The following is a 15,532-nucleotide window of genomic DNA, read 5'->3' as shown; positions in this document are numbered from 1 at the left end:
CTGAAAGGCAATATTTCTCTTCATGTGTTCCCTTACCTGGCGTGTCACGCAATTTGGTGCTTACTTTCCCACCATGTTAAAAAAACAGTAGATGTTTCAGCACACAGGCTAATGTGCTGCATTGCTAAATACATATAAGGTCACCCAAGGCGAGACCGATTGCATTGCAAATGCTTGTTTAAATTGCTGCCTGAGTGGGTAGCAACACCGAGGGCGGCATCTGGGTGGGGAGGCGGCAAAACAGATGAAGGGTGTAGAAAAAACAGCCCTCTAACATGGCCAACGCCAGCCGTGTCAGCATTTTTTAAAGTTATTTTGGAAAGGGAAGCAGGAGCAAAACCGGAGGGGTGGGGCAAGTTGTGGGGCAACATGGACAACGAAGGAGGGAAGTGATGGGGGAAGCTGATGGCAACAGAGGTTATGAGGGAAGGGCTGGGGCAAGTTGACAACAATGGAGAGTCAGAGTTGGAGTCTACGGGCTTGCTGCAGTTGACTACAACGGAAGGAGGAAGAGGCTGGGAACAGGCTGACGACAACAGACAATGGAAGAGAGGGTCTGGGGCAATCTGATGGCACCAGACGGTGAGAGAGAGTGGCTGGGGCAAGCCGATGAACAACAATGGGACGGGGCTAGGGCAAGGGCAAGCAGAAGGTTTGTGGAAGAAAGGCATGGAGTGAGTGGGCAAGTACACAAAGGAGACGGCACAAAAAGATTTACTCTGATGAAGGGCTTAAACGCAAATAAAAAGTATCACCTACAAAATAAGCAGTGGAAGGACACAAGTAATGCACCCATACTCCTGAGAAGGGACAGGCAAGCATACACAAAGGAAGCCTATGGCAGATGAACAATAAGAAGCCAGGAAATAAGAGTGACAATGAAGCCAACCGATGGTGAAGAATGGGTAACTTCCCATCCCACTGTTAGAAGATAATATGTCTCAAAGATACGGCACATGCTCAGTCTAGGCGATACCCAACAAGGCATTTGCATTTTAACACTCCTGAACAGCTCATTGATGTTTTATAAAGTATTGCAATGCAGAACTATAATCCCAATGTTTTCATATAGGATTTCTGAAAGTGCCCCATACTCGATTTGGGGAAAAAGATTGCATTCCACACACATTGAGATTAGAGCTACATACACACTGCAGCGCCACAGATTAGACACAGACGACAGACTTTAAAGGAATGGCATGTACTGTTTCTATATATACTCACCGAGATTAGTTTATTTTTAATAACAAGTGCATGACTCAGAACTGTAGACAATCTTGATGCAAAACAGACTTTCCCACAGAGGAGTACATACATTTGCTTTATTTTTCAGCAAAAATTCTTCAAACAGGACCATGGAATTTTTTAATGATTTTGAAAACATCTTAAAGCATTTTTTAGTCGTTTCTTAATAAAATGAAAGCATATTTTTTGCAGTCTTGCTTTGTTTATAGTAGGGCCTTTTGATGACATCATCAGGCAGAGACGTAAATCTGAACCAATGACCTCACATCTAGGCAGTCCATGCTTAAGACCCCGAGTAGAAAGGACCCCTGGAATGGGCAAATATATATACCTCAACCAATTCACGAAAAAACTATTTAAATAAAAGGGTCCATCGTTTTGGCTTATCCGTGGTCATAACTGATGAGCGTCTGATGAATTTACAAACATTTCTCGTCTTTTGTCCGTTAAAAGTGGATTTTGCCAAATATACCTGTAAATGTGTGGCATACCTTATAAAGGCATCCTTTGACCCCGGATCAAGGGCCATATGTATCAAGCAAATTAGCATTCGCCTCGCAAAGGCCGAAATTCGCTAATTTTCTAAATGGAATGTATGAAACATTTTCGTAGCAAAATAAGGAATCGCAAAATTTGCCATTCCTTATTTTGCGATTGCACTTAAGGAATCGCAAATTTAGCGATTCCTTAAATGCAATGTATCAAATAAAAATTAATGCAAAAATGCCCATAAGGATTCGCAAATTACCACCAACTTTTAGTTGGTGGTAAATTGCGAATTCTTTTGAAAAAGCAATTTATTTAAAATCCAAAGGTGTCATATGATGCTCATACATGCCCTTAGGGCATGTATGTGCGCCATATGCCCACAAATGTCATTTTCAGGGGTGCAGCAGGGTGTTCTTGTGACACCCCTGCACCCTTGAAAATATTCCTAAATTGAGATTAGCAAATTGCTAATCGCAAATTTCCCCTTCATTCCTATGGGCCTCCTGGCCCATAGAAATGAATGGGAAATTTGCGATTAGCAATTTGCTAATCGCAATTTAGGAATGTTAAGGAATCGCTATAAAGAAGCGATTTTCTACATACATACCGTTTTGCGATTTCTAAATAGCGATTCCTTAGAATTCGCTATTTAGAAATCGCAAATGGTGAGGATGATACATATGGCCCCAAGTGTGAAGTCAGCTGCTAACTCCCGCTGTTTATCCAAATGCATATTGCATTCTGGGACTAGTAGCATTGGTTTTGTCCACTGAAACTACAATTTCCAGAATTAAAGGAGTTACTGGCTAAAAAACCAACACTTGCTTAAAGGAGAAGGCAACAGCCAAAGACTTTTGGCGGCTGTGTCACTTACCCCGCTCACTTACACCTATTTTCCTCACGGTAAGATTCTGGCATCTAGGCCCTGATTACGAGTTGCTCATTATATTCCGACCTGTGCGTAAACCTCTGTTCAAGCACAGGTTGGAATTACGAGTTTGAAGGTATGTAATGCATCTGATAATTAGCGGATGCGATAGATAATTCAACCTCCATTCCATTCCATCAGGTAAAACCTGCTGGAATTTAACAGAGGAAAAACAATCAGTATATACCATGTCATTGGGATTTTGGTGCATTAAACACTGAAATCAGCATGTTATTCCCCAATAACTCGTTATAGATGTTATTCCTCGTACCCGATAAAAATGTACCCTGCGGTTTTGCTATTTATCAAAGGCAATATATAATGCCAAAACGCATAATCAGGCCCCTTTGTTGTTTTTCATTCACATTTTAATAACATTTTTCTTCCTTAATATTTTTCTTTTTAAGTATAAGTCCTTTCTGCCTGCACACATGCACACTCCACATACGGATACACATTTGCATCTGTGTCAGGCTTTGTAAATGGTGAGCAGACTTTAGATCTATACCGTGAGGGAATGTTTACCACGTGAAAACTACAATGACTATTTAGACATGTTCATATTGCCATTGAAAATAATAATTATGGTAGAAGAGATGAGATTTCAAATATGCAGCTAGTTGGTCCCTATTTCAATATTAGGCTAGAAAGAAAGGAAGGACTATTATGGATATGGTTCACGCAGCATTCTTCCCATCACCTTTTGCGTGTTTGATGTGACGCCCTAAGTGGCTAGGGTTAGCCCAGACATAGGTCTCTTGCTCAGTGTGCCACTGAAGCCGGGCGACACCCGACGGATGAAGCCCAATCACGCCGAAACCAATCTTGGTTTGCTTGTGACTTGGCAGTTAGGGCTGGACTGTTCCTATTGGAGCAGGGCCAAGACTGATTTGCATATGGCTGGGTCTAATCTGCGGTGGCATGGCCGGGACAAAAACAATGAGTTGGAATGCTACACCGAGTGATTGCCAGCGGTTGGACTAGTTTCAAGCATTCCTCCCATGACTGTTTGTGCATTTGACACACTTGATTATGGATATAAATAACAGATGACAATGTTACCTAATTTTGGTATTTAATTTACTAATGGTTGGGGGGATGAAGAATGAATAGAACTTGCCAAAATTTGACGCGGTGATACCTGCTTTGTCCCAGAGGTCAACGTCTAACTCTTTGGCCTCGCCCTCCTATTGACGATGAGATACCACAATCCACTTCAGTTGGTTACACCTAAGTTTGGGTGTAGGTTATTGAATCTCTGCAAATCCTAAGGGGAGCAGGAAGAAGTTCTGGGAGGCAGCAAAAGCCACAGGCTCCAGGGAGTATTCTTAGAAAAGGATTATGACGTCCATGTACTCTAATGCAGAGGAACTTCCTCATTCCTAACTCCACAAAGCATGCCTAATTGTTTTGCATGGGTGCAATTGCACTTTTTACGTTTTTTATCTGTCTCCAATAAAAAATACTTTTCGTCATGGAGAACACCCCTTCGCTAACACCTCATCAATTTGTGCGGCATGCCCTTCTGTTGTGTCCGTAAAGACAATATAACACCACAAGACACAGTTGTATAGCCTGTAGTGTTTATTCGTGGGAATTACAAGCCACCGCTCCTCTCACGACAGAAGAGAGGCACCAAAGGACTCTTCTTAGAACTCCCCACATCCCAGCACCATGACAACACATGGCGTGCTGTATGGAACTGCAAACAAGCATATCTAAGCACAACATTTTCCAATTCCTGAAATAATATAATTGTGTGTGGATGGACTATGGACTTATGGACTTTATGTCACCTGCCCTGACAGGTGTAGATCCCAAAACCTTTCCAAGGTAAGCTTGTGCAGAGAAAAGTTTTGTGAAAACTCACCAGCACACAAGTTGGAGAATGGTCATGCATTTCCGGTGTAATCTCAACCTGTAACAACCACTCCAAAGCCCTAAATGCAGATTCCCCCTGAAGTAATGTTGTACCATAGAAAGGTAATATCACCTGTAATGCTAGCAGTGGTTGGTTATGGTTAAAACACATTACTTGCGCACCTGTTTTCCTGTTACAGTCCTAACAGGTGAGCAGTTCTCCTGCAGGACAGAAAACTGTCACCTAGCCCAGCTGAAAAAGTTCTCCCAAGATGGCTGCCAAACCTCTCAGAAGAGGAGGAAGTAGGAATGACCACATCCTGGTCTATAGTATTACCTGGCCGGCTGTAGTCAGTTAAGATTTTTAATTCTTTTGTACTGTGATATGTACGATGTATTTCACAGTATCATAACTGAACTGCACTGAAGGCAACAATGTGTCTAGTCTGAAATCTGGATTGTCACGAGTGGCTGAGTAGATGCAGAGGCATCTCCTCAAGCTAAACGGTGACAAGACCGAGATTGTCATCTTGGGGAAACACAAAGATCTCTGGGGCCTGCAACACTGGCCTGGGGTCCCCTTCCTCAACTGGTCCCCGTGGTTCGCAACCTTGTATTCCTCATAGATGACAAGCTCTCTATGAGGCAACAGGCTACCAAGGTGGCTGCCATCTGTTTCTCCACCTTGAGATGGCTCCAGAAAATTCTCTGGATGTTGCCATATGCCACTAGGAGAACAGTCGTCCAGGAGTTAGTAACATCTCGTCTGGACTATGGTAACGTCCTCTACCTTGGTGCCGATGCTGCGACCATAAATAAACTGCAGGCTGTACAGAATTCATCGGCCCGACTTTTATGTAACATCCCGAGGAGATCTTCGGCCACTCAGGCTCTCCGCGATCTACATTGGCTCAAGGTCCCGAGCCGCATTAAATTTAAAGCCCTATGCTACCTTTTTAAAATCAAGCAGGGCTCAGCCCCTCTGTATCTTCAGAGCCTTGTTCAACCTTACAGGCCTAGCCGCACTTTAAGATCCTCGGCTAACTGTGACTTTGTCATTCCAAGATTCAAACTTGTGAAGATGGGGGGAAGATCTTTCTCCCATCTAGGCCCCAAATCCTGGAATGCATTACCCACTGCTCTGAAATCCGAGACTAATATGTTCTGCTTCCGCAAAAAATTGAAAACTTTACTCTTCCAATAGATTTTCGGCCGTACTAGCTGTCAATAATGCTGTTGTAATGTCCATTTTCTTCTTTAGTCTATCCCTTGCGCCGGGAAACCCACTGCGGGTATCTGTCGCGCATTATAAGTTTTAAATAAATAAAAATAAATAACTATTTTTTCACCTCAAGATAGCCTCATCAATATAGCCTGATCCACCACTGTTCAGAGCAGACGAGACCATTAAGGTGCCCCAGGAGACTCGCTGATCAGCCTCACTTAAAAAGTGCCTCACCATCCCCCAGTTTACTAGGTGACATTAGAGACCTTCAGATTAAGGTCTTAGGGGCATATTTACAAGCCCCTATTGCCACCACAACGTCACTTTCAGTGACGTTGTGGTGGCGATACAAGCTTTCCCTTATTTACAAAGCAGCATTATGCCACTTAACGTAGCGTAACGCTGCCTTATAAATAAGGCATCCTTTCACGTTGTACTTAGCGTGAAAGGGGGGGCAATGAGTGTTTCCCTGCAACACCCATTGATTTTGATGCTGAACACTATTTGCAAGGGTGGCGTAAATATGTGGCAGTACCAAAATTAAGACCAGGAAAAACCTGGTCTTAAGCAGTCAAAACGAGGAGAAATGCTTAATTATTCCTCGTTTTTATATTTCCATGTGTGCTGTGTTGTGCAGCACACATAGAAACAGCAAATTGCCGTTGATTGTTTATGTGCCGGAAGGTGACCCTTCCTGCACATAAACCAACAAAAAGAGAATGCAGTTTTGCAACTTCTATGTGTGCTGCATTTAGCAGCACACATATAAGTTACAAAATGTCATTTAAAGATTGTTTATGTGCAGGAAGGGAGACCTTCCAGCACATAAGCAATCTTCCTCTCAATGCAGACAACCTTGCACTAGGGCGCAAGGATGCCTGCGTTGGCACTAGGGTGCTAAGTTTTGCGCCAGCGCAGGAGGAAATGCAGGGCTGCACCATATTGTTGTATATATGTTGCAGCCCTGCGTTTCTGAAGTAGCAGAGTGTGGCGTTAAGCCAGGAAGGCTAACATCGCTCTCCTTGTAAATATACCCCTTAATCTCTCAATGTGTGTTTTTTAACACTGAGTGCTTATCTTCATTTGCCTGCTTTAAAGAATGGTGGCTCTCGCGATAGTTCAGGAGATGCGCTTTTTGGTTGCTGAGTGACAGCCCCCAAAGAGGAAACTCTACGGGCACGGAGAGCGTAGAGGAGCGTGCACTGGATAATAACAGGAGGATCATCTCGGCCTCTCCGTGGAACTGCCCCTGCGGATGAACAACGCTGCAGCTGAGGCTGCAGTTAAAACTTGTGAGGGACTTCTTATCTTTTCTTTGAAGTGTGGAGGACCATTACCAATTTCAAATACCCTCATTTGGTCTCTCTTCGGGGCCAAATGTGTTTACCAAGCTATTGACACCCTTGGTGGGCATTCAGCCCGAACTGCAAAGCCAGGCCTTGTGTGAACTGGAACACAAGCAACCCAGGTCAGGTTTTGCCCTAATTAGGGCTCTTCAGCCAGGTACAGCTTGGTTCCAGTAACCGTTCCCATTGGAGCAGGGTCAAGATTGATTTGCATATGGTTGGGTCCAAATTAAGGTGGCATTTATTTTTATTTATTTATTTAGTGTCTCTTATATAGCGCAGCTACCCCAACGGGGTGTTCCGGCGCTCCAGCGAATGGAATGACTCTTTCTCCATAAGATTTAGCAAAAGAGGTGTGTTTTCAAAGCCTTACGAAAGGGAAAATCTTCCTGGATTGAGCGAATGGACTGCGGAAATTTATTCCAATGGGATGCAGCACAAATTTGAAAAGTTTTTCCTCCTGATCGCATCTTTTTAAATCTCGGGATAGTGAGTAGATTTTTGGAGCCGAATCTGATGTTTTTGTAGGAGCGAAGGCAGGTAGAAAGATATGCAGAGCCCTTCCCCTTGATTGCCCTGTGAGCCAGTGTAAGGGCCTTAAATTCAACCCTTTTCTGTATTGGTAACCAATGGAGGGAGCGGCGGTGTGGGGAGATATGTTCTCTAAGGGAAATCCCACACACTAATCGGACTGCCGCATTCTGTACCGTTTGAAGCCGATGGCAGAGGCCTGCGGCAAGTCCAACATACAGGCCATTAGCATAGTCCAAGTGCGATGTAATTAATGCTTGGACTATAGTTTTCCTTGTTTTGCTGGGTAGGAAGTTAATGAGTTTTTTGACCATCCTAATTTTCGAAAAACAGTCGGCAGAGACCGTTTGAACTTGAGTGTGAAAAGAGAGAGAAGAGTCCCACCTGACTCCAAGGTTTTTTACGGATTCTTTAGGGGTGGGGGGTGCGCTTAAGTCGTGTGGCCACCACAAGTTAGAATCCAGAGGAGAGGATTGGTGGAAAAAAAGGACCTCTGTCTTTCCAGCATTGAGTCGGAGACAGTTGTTATCCATCCAACATGCCATTTTACGTAAGCAGTCTTTTAATGGGGCAAATGTAGAGTCAGAGATGTCATCATATGAAAATAGCAGTTGGATGTCGTCCGCGTATGAGGTGGCTTTAATTCCAGACTGGGCAATCAGCTCGGCCAGGGGGGAAAAATAAACATTAAAAAGAAGGGGGCTCAAGGAAGAGCCCTGGGGGACTCCCCACTTGAGTGGACGACTTTCCGAAGTGAAAGGGGGGGTAAACACCGCCTGTGTACGATTGGACAGAAAGGATGAAACTAATTTCAAGGCGTGGCCTTGTATACCTTTAGAGTGGAGATGGTCGAGGAGAACAGGATGAGAGACGGTGTCGAATGCTGCTGATAAATCCAGCAGCACCAACACCGCCCTCGATCCTGCATCTAGTTTCCATCGAACAGCGTCAGCCATCTCAATCAGTGCCGATTCCGTACTGTGGCCCTGTCTAAATCCATGTTGAGAATTATGGAATGATGTGCAAAATCACGATGGACTGGGATGGGGCCCGAGTATTTTCCAGTGGCTGAGATTAATTTACACATTCCTTACATCACTTTTTATATGCCTTATTGTGTCACCCTAAGTGGGACGGTTATGCCCAGACGTGGGTCTTATGCATATCGTGTCACTGAAACCAAGTTGCATATGGCTTGGTCCACACGAAGGTGTCATGGCGTGCAGAATAGCAATGGACTGGGATACAGCCTTGAGTAATTACCAGTGGCTGAGATTAGTTCAAGCATTCCATCCATCAGTTTTTGTATACTTAAGTGTGTTGCTCTAAGTGGGATGGGTATGCCCAGATGTGGGTCCCATGCACACCACACTGTGGAACGGGCTTGTGATATCAGGATGTGTTTATTCTTACTTCCTCCCCTTCTGCCTCATGGAAGTTTTGGGGGAATTTCTTCAGCTGGGCTTGATAACAGTTTTCTGGCCTGCAGGAGACATGCTCCTGTGTTAGGACTGGGACAGGAAGACCTGGCCTCAGAGTAATGAAGATTACCGGTAAGTAACCAGGTCACTCCAAATAAGAGTGACAGCAACAAATGATTGGCTGTGACACATACAGAGTGACAATAACAGTGACTGGCAATGCTACATATAGCGCACTGACAGAGTGACAATAAATGGCTACTGTTCATATAAAGCCTTGATATAAGTGACAATATCAGTGACAATACCAGTGACTGGCTATAGTGTATGTAGCGCTTGATACAGTTGACTATATCAGTGACTTTCTATAGTACATATAAAGCTCTGACATGAGTGACAATCACAGTGACTGGCTATAACACATATAGAGCACTGAAAGGGTGACAATACATGACTACAGTTCATATAAGGCCCTGATATGAGTGACAATAACAGTGACTGGCAATGGCACATATAAAACCCTGAGATGAGTGACAGTAACAGTGACTGGCTATGACACATATAAAGCCCTGATACGAGGGACACTACATGGCTACTGTTCATATAAGGCCTTGATACGAGTGACAATGTCTGTGTCAATAACAGTGACTGTCTGCGGCACATATAAAACCCTGATCTGAGTGACAATAAATTTGCCAGGCTTTAGTAAACACACAGTCCTATTAACAGAGATAATAAAAACAACTGGCTGTAGCAAAGGTGCACCCTAAACATGAGTGACGAGAACAGTCATTGATAAGCAGAACTAGATAAAAGTGACTATAAGAGTGACTGGCTGTGGTAAATAAACAAGCCCTATAAGAGACACTGGTGGCTGCCGCAACAGTAAAGTGGCAGGGCGGGAGCTTAGGGTTGGGCTTTAAAAATAATATAAAAAGACTTACCTGCCGCTCCGCTCTCGGCCGCCTCGTTACTCCTCTTGTCCTGGAAGTGGATGGTCTTCACCGCACAGGCTCCCCACCCAGGTGCAGCCCGTGGTGGTTAGAGCAGTGGGGTGGGGGGGAGTCGACAGACAACGAGGGAAACAAATTAAAATCACTTACCTTGCGCTCGCCGCATTGCCTCGGCGGTGATGCGGGGGGGCGCAAGGTAAGTGTTTTTGTTTTTTTTATTTAAATTTCCTTTGTCATTGTCTGTTGGCTCCCCTCCCACCACACGCCACCGCTCTTACCTGCAGGGCCGCGCCTGTCCTCACCCAATCCAGACGCCGCTCTCATGCTATACCTTAGCATGAGAGCAGCACCTGGATTGGCCTGAGTGGGTTGGTTTAACGTTCGCTCAGGCACAGGGAGCCTGCAGCTTTTCTCTAACCCTGCTGTACAACACAGCTGGGTTTGGGAAACCAAAGATGGCCGCCAAACTGACATGCACACTTATAAGTGCCTCCTATTCCTCCCTACTGTTGATGTGATGCTCGTCAGCAGGGTCTCGCTGTAACCTCGGCTCGGCTGGCAATAAGGTAAGAAAAATAAAATGATAATAAAATGTTTTTTTTAATAAAAATATTTTTTTAGTGGTGTCTCACACCTCCGCTACAATGGAGGACCCGCCCCTGATAAGAGAGATGATTTCAGTGTCTAGGTGTGGTGCCTAGACAGCCCTGATTACTGTGACTAACTCAGTGGCATTATGCAAAAATAATGATGCCCCCTCTAGAATGTGATGTGGGGCCTCTGAATTTTCCATATCTAACAGACATTCATTGGTGTTAGGCTCAATGGGGGCCCCCTGAAGGGTCGGGGGCCTCCTAAAGAGTTGGGGGGCCCCAATGAACATCAGGTGCTGCACTGGCCTGCATTATGTCCCTGCATGGACTGTGGTTAACACACAGCTTTGAGGCGTTACTGTACCAGTGACTGACTGTGGTTCAACACCCAACACCCAACCCCGACAACAGTGACTGTATGTGAAGAGCTAACGACCGCCACATCTATCGATGGTTGGCTGTGGTGCAGTTTTTTATTGTTATGCTCTGCAGACTACAGGTCCAATGAATGAAGGTATTTTGTGGTCACAAGGAATGCGATTTGCTAAATTACAGGCTTTGCAACTGCAAAACACAGGTTTTTGTGCCCTAAAGGAAATTTACGGGTCAGAAAAATCTAGCCGGCAAAGTGCCTTTTGCAACTCATTCTGAATCTTACAGAGTAGAGGGCCTGAAAGGGTCACTTTCAGTGTAAGTTCCTTTGTTTGATATGTATCAATACTTTATGACCACAATGGTGGTAGCAAATAGTCAGCAGGTTGCTGGCTCCTTATATTGAAAGTTCAAAGTGGTAGCAGTCACCTTGGGCCAACTTCCACTTTGTAAGTAGAGGCAGCTAGCATTGGGGGTGGGGTGGGGAAAAGCTTTTTTTTTAACAGCCCAAGGAAAAGCGCTTTCTGACATGCATTGAATGCAAATACGTCGACGGAGGACCACTTTTTCCTGCTGGCCTCCATCTCTGCATTCATAGGCATTTTTTTGTGTGGAGTATTATATAGCGCAAACCAGACCCGAAGGTATCAGAGCGTTTTACATGAACACCAGTTACATTACAGAGAGACAAATTCAATGTATTTGTTAGACACCGGGAGATTAAGTGATTTGCACATTGAGTGTCCCTGCTGAGACTCGAACCCGGGTCCCCAGCTCTGCGGTTGACTGCCCTAGTCGTTAGGCCACATTCGCTCCTCTTTCGAAGAGGGTCCAAAATGTCTCCTGTCTCTAACATATTAATGAGGCAGGAGGTTTTGTGACATCCTGCAAATGTGCATTTTATGATTTTATTGATTAGTACATCTGTCGAATAACAAAATGAAGAGCAGGTCACAAACCTATGAGCGCGCAAAAGGTTTCTAATGCCTCCTAATGTGCTCTGGAATCATCTCACCTGTCACCTGATTGCAGACTCGTAATATTAACCCCTTCTGTGCTCATGACAAGCTCAGCTCGTAATGAGCCACGGCGCTCCGGTGCTCATGACGAGCTCAGCACGTCATGACCGCGCCCGATTGATGGAACGCTCGCACGCTGGGCTGATTTCCCTGCTGTGCTGAGCGTTCCATTAAAACAGGCGCGGTCATGATGAGCCCAGCTCGTCATGAGCACCGGAGCGCCGTGGCTCATGGCGAGCTGAGCTAGTCATGAGCACCGGGGCGCTGTGCGCGCCTCACCACCCCCCAGCACAGCGGGGGGAAACAGCCCCACACGGAAGGGGTTAATAAATTGGTGTGGGTGAGGAAGAAACTCGGGGTGGACGGAGGGTGACTTCTAATCATTTATGTACTTATTATTTTGTTTTGGAACCACTTAAGGGCCAGAGGGGGGGACTGCATTCTAGGCTCCCTCACCCCCCATTCCCCGTATGCATTGGGGTTGACAGAAAGTGAACAGTTTCAGATGTGAATTGTTTCGTACCAACTCTTTCCTCTAAAGAAAATGAAACCATTTCTTCCAGAAAGAAAATTCAGAACTGCTGCTCAATCCCTGGTAATCGAGCGTCCGGATGGTGGTAAACTCTGCACCATGGCTTCCCTGACTACAAATTCTCCCCTAAAGGGCACCCCACACACTGCAGCAAGCCTCGCCCAGGTGCTGAACAAATATGATCACATCACCCCCATCCTAAAGGAGCTCCACTGGCCCCCCTGGCCGGGCCGCGTCATCTTAAAAATCCGCTGCATCAGATACAAAGCCATCACAGCCTGAACTCCAGCTTATCTTGCAGACAAGCTCAGCATCCCTTGGTTCTCAGCACAGCTGCAGCCAGGACAGCTGAAGGCTTTTACATCTATCAGCATCACTGTATCCGTCAGGACGGTCCCAGCGCTGCTCCAATTTAGGGAAGGGTTAAAGATGCACCTCTTTAAAGAACACTACATCACAATGCAGTAACGTATAACTGCATAAGCAGAAGTGTCTGCAGACAGTAATATAAAACTCTGACTGAGATGTATATTGCATTACATTTTTGCATTGTACATGCCAGATTGTTGATGTTGGGAAAAAATCAATAGAATTTTTTTTTTTTAAATGACGATGCAGTAACCATCCAAAAATTAGCTACCTCCCATATCTCTTGTTCATTTTATGCTTGTTATTGACCACGCACAGCAGGTGACTGCCTTTTGACTAGTGTCGCATTATACATACATCGATGTCCCCACACTGGCAAACAGACATGGCCGCTGCTGTGCAAGAATGTTTGGTGCTCTGGGCAAGGTGAGCTACTGCTACCACTCTACTGACAATTGAGAAAAGGGGGTGGTGATGAACAGAGTGTCTGAATTAAGCAGACCACTGTTACCCAGTCCAAAGATCAGGGCTTGATCCATCAAAGTTATTTAGCTCACTGCCCCATCCCAGCAAAGAACCTCTTCACCAGAAAGGAGACAAGCTACCGGGGACCGGTTTGCCTCGTCGGCCCGGCTTGCTTGAATCCTGATGGAGCAGTGAGCAAGGGACTCATGTCTGAGTATACCCTTCCACGCTTATGGTGGACAAAATGATTCAGAAAAGGGGGTGGTGATGAACAGAGTGTCTAAATTAAGCAGACCACTCTTACCCAGTCCAAAGATCAGGACTTGATCCATCACCGTTATTTAGCTCACTGCCCCATCCCAGCTCAGAACCTGGCTATATGCAAATTAGTCTGTCCCTGGCCCACTCTACTGACAACAGGGCTACAATTAATACTCTTTGAGAGGAATGTGGTGTAGCGTTTGCTGATGGCGCCAAAGTAAGCTAATGTGGACAAAGATAGGGACACATACAAAGAAGGTGGGGGGCTGTCACTTGCATCTGATAGCAGAAAAAAAATTCTTATTTTTGGTTGTTGTTTCTAAGGGTCATAAAGGTAACATAATTTATAAAAAAAATGTGCAAGGTTGCATAGGGGCAGATTGCAGTTTTTCATACTCTTAGCCAGTTCAGTCCTTTCCAAAATATCACCAGCAATGTAACATTTTCTATACACTGATTTACACAGGTATGATTTATTGTCTCTGTATGTGTGTGTGTGATGTAAGCTGCTCCGACAACGTACACAGGCATGAGAGGCGCAATAAAACAAATGAAATACATGTGAAAGCGGGGCTATGACAAGATGCGAGGCACTGCTGGGTGATGATTGTGGGTGGGGAATGCTCAAAGAGCCCCAACAAAGATTGTTGTATTCTGCTGCACAGTAACTAAGGTCATCATTTACTATGCTTTAAAAGCTACTACAATGTTCCTGTCCATCTCTCTCTTCCTGTCCACTTCTCTCTTCCCTTGTCTTTTTTAGTTCTCGCCTATGGACAGTTATTAGCTGTCTGTTGTCCATGACCTATTTTGGAGAATACCAATACTGAGAGGGCTTTGGGTCAGCACACTACTTATCATTGGTCGGCTTTCCTGTCAATCTCATTTCCTTGCTCCTTACCTTCTTATTCAATGTTTTTGCTTCCTAGTCCTGTGTTTGTCCCCTCTCGGATCAAAGCTTCTTTACCATCCTTTTAAGTGGATAACTTGCATTGTTCTATGGCTCGCATAAGGCAAGTAGGCTACTACTTGTTTTCTTTCTTTCTTTCTTTCTTTCTCTGACTCCCAGGTGAATGCATGTGTATTCTTGCTCTCGTGTTCTCTCTATAGTCCTCTTTGTGTGTTTGTCTCTCTCTCTCTCTCTCTCCCTCTCTCTCTCTCTTTCTCCTCTGCTTGGCTGGCGTGCTCTTTTTCTTCTAACACTACCTCTCTTGTTCCTGCTGAAGCCCATACCAGTAGGTAAAAGTCCTTCAGCCACCCCCCCTCCTGGCAGAGGGCAGACCCTGCTGGAGCAAAGCAGTCCGTGCCTCCCATGCTGGGTTAATGAGCCGTGCCCACCAGCTGCATTGTGCTCAGCATCAGCTGACTGCTGAATGGCTGAATGCTGGGAGGGGGGGTGCAGTGGAACCTTCAGTGCAGGCTGATAACTGAGGGCTGTGGAAGGGAAGGGCTGACGTCACCCCTAAGCCTTTCCATCCACATACTACCTGAGGGCCGAGGAGAGAGGGGTCACTTACACCCCCTGCCTTCCCTGTAGACTACTGCTATGGAATCAGTGCCAACCAATCAGGGGCCTGTGCTCAGCACCGAACAATAGAGCTCGGTGCTGTGGACATGGAGGGCACCAACCCACCCCCTGCAGTCCTCTCTCAGTTCAACAGGGGAGCACAACGTTTTGTAAAAAGCATCCTGTATCTTTCTCGCAGGCTGCATTCAAAGCATCATTGGTACCCAAGCGTATTACCAGGAGTGCCCTTATTGGAGAGAAGAGGCTACTTCAGGCATTTTTAGCGAGTGTCAGATTTGGGGTGCATGATGTCTGTCTGCCACTTTGGCACTTCATATATTTTTTATTCTACTTTTTTTAAATCTTTGCAAATTTCAATAAAGTCCAATGAGTCTGGTCTGTGCAAGCTGCCGTGT

The 15,532-nt window shown here is 45.2% G+C and overlaps 1 protein-coding gene across 1 annotated transcript in view; it reads right to left on the bottom strand.

Moving 5' to 3' along the window:
- TNS1 (tensin 1) overlaps window positions 1-15,532 on the bottom strand; it is a 1,078,078-nt gene that overhangs the window by 849,058 nt on the left and 213,488 nt on the right. The gene's annotated exons all lie outside the window — the stretch shown is intronic.

Source organism: Lissotriton helveticus, chromosome 3_1, assembly GCF_964261635.1.
Source record: "Lissotriton helveticus chromosome 3_1, aLisHel1.1, whole genome shotgun sequence".
NCBI classification, from domain to species: domain Eukaryota; kingdom Metazoa; phylum Chordata; class Amphibia; order Caudata; family Salamandridae; genus Lissotriton; species Lissotriton helveticus.
This window is presented reverse-complemented; position numbering and strand designations above follow the sequence as displayed.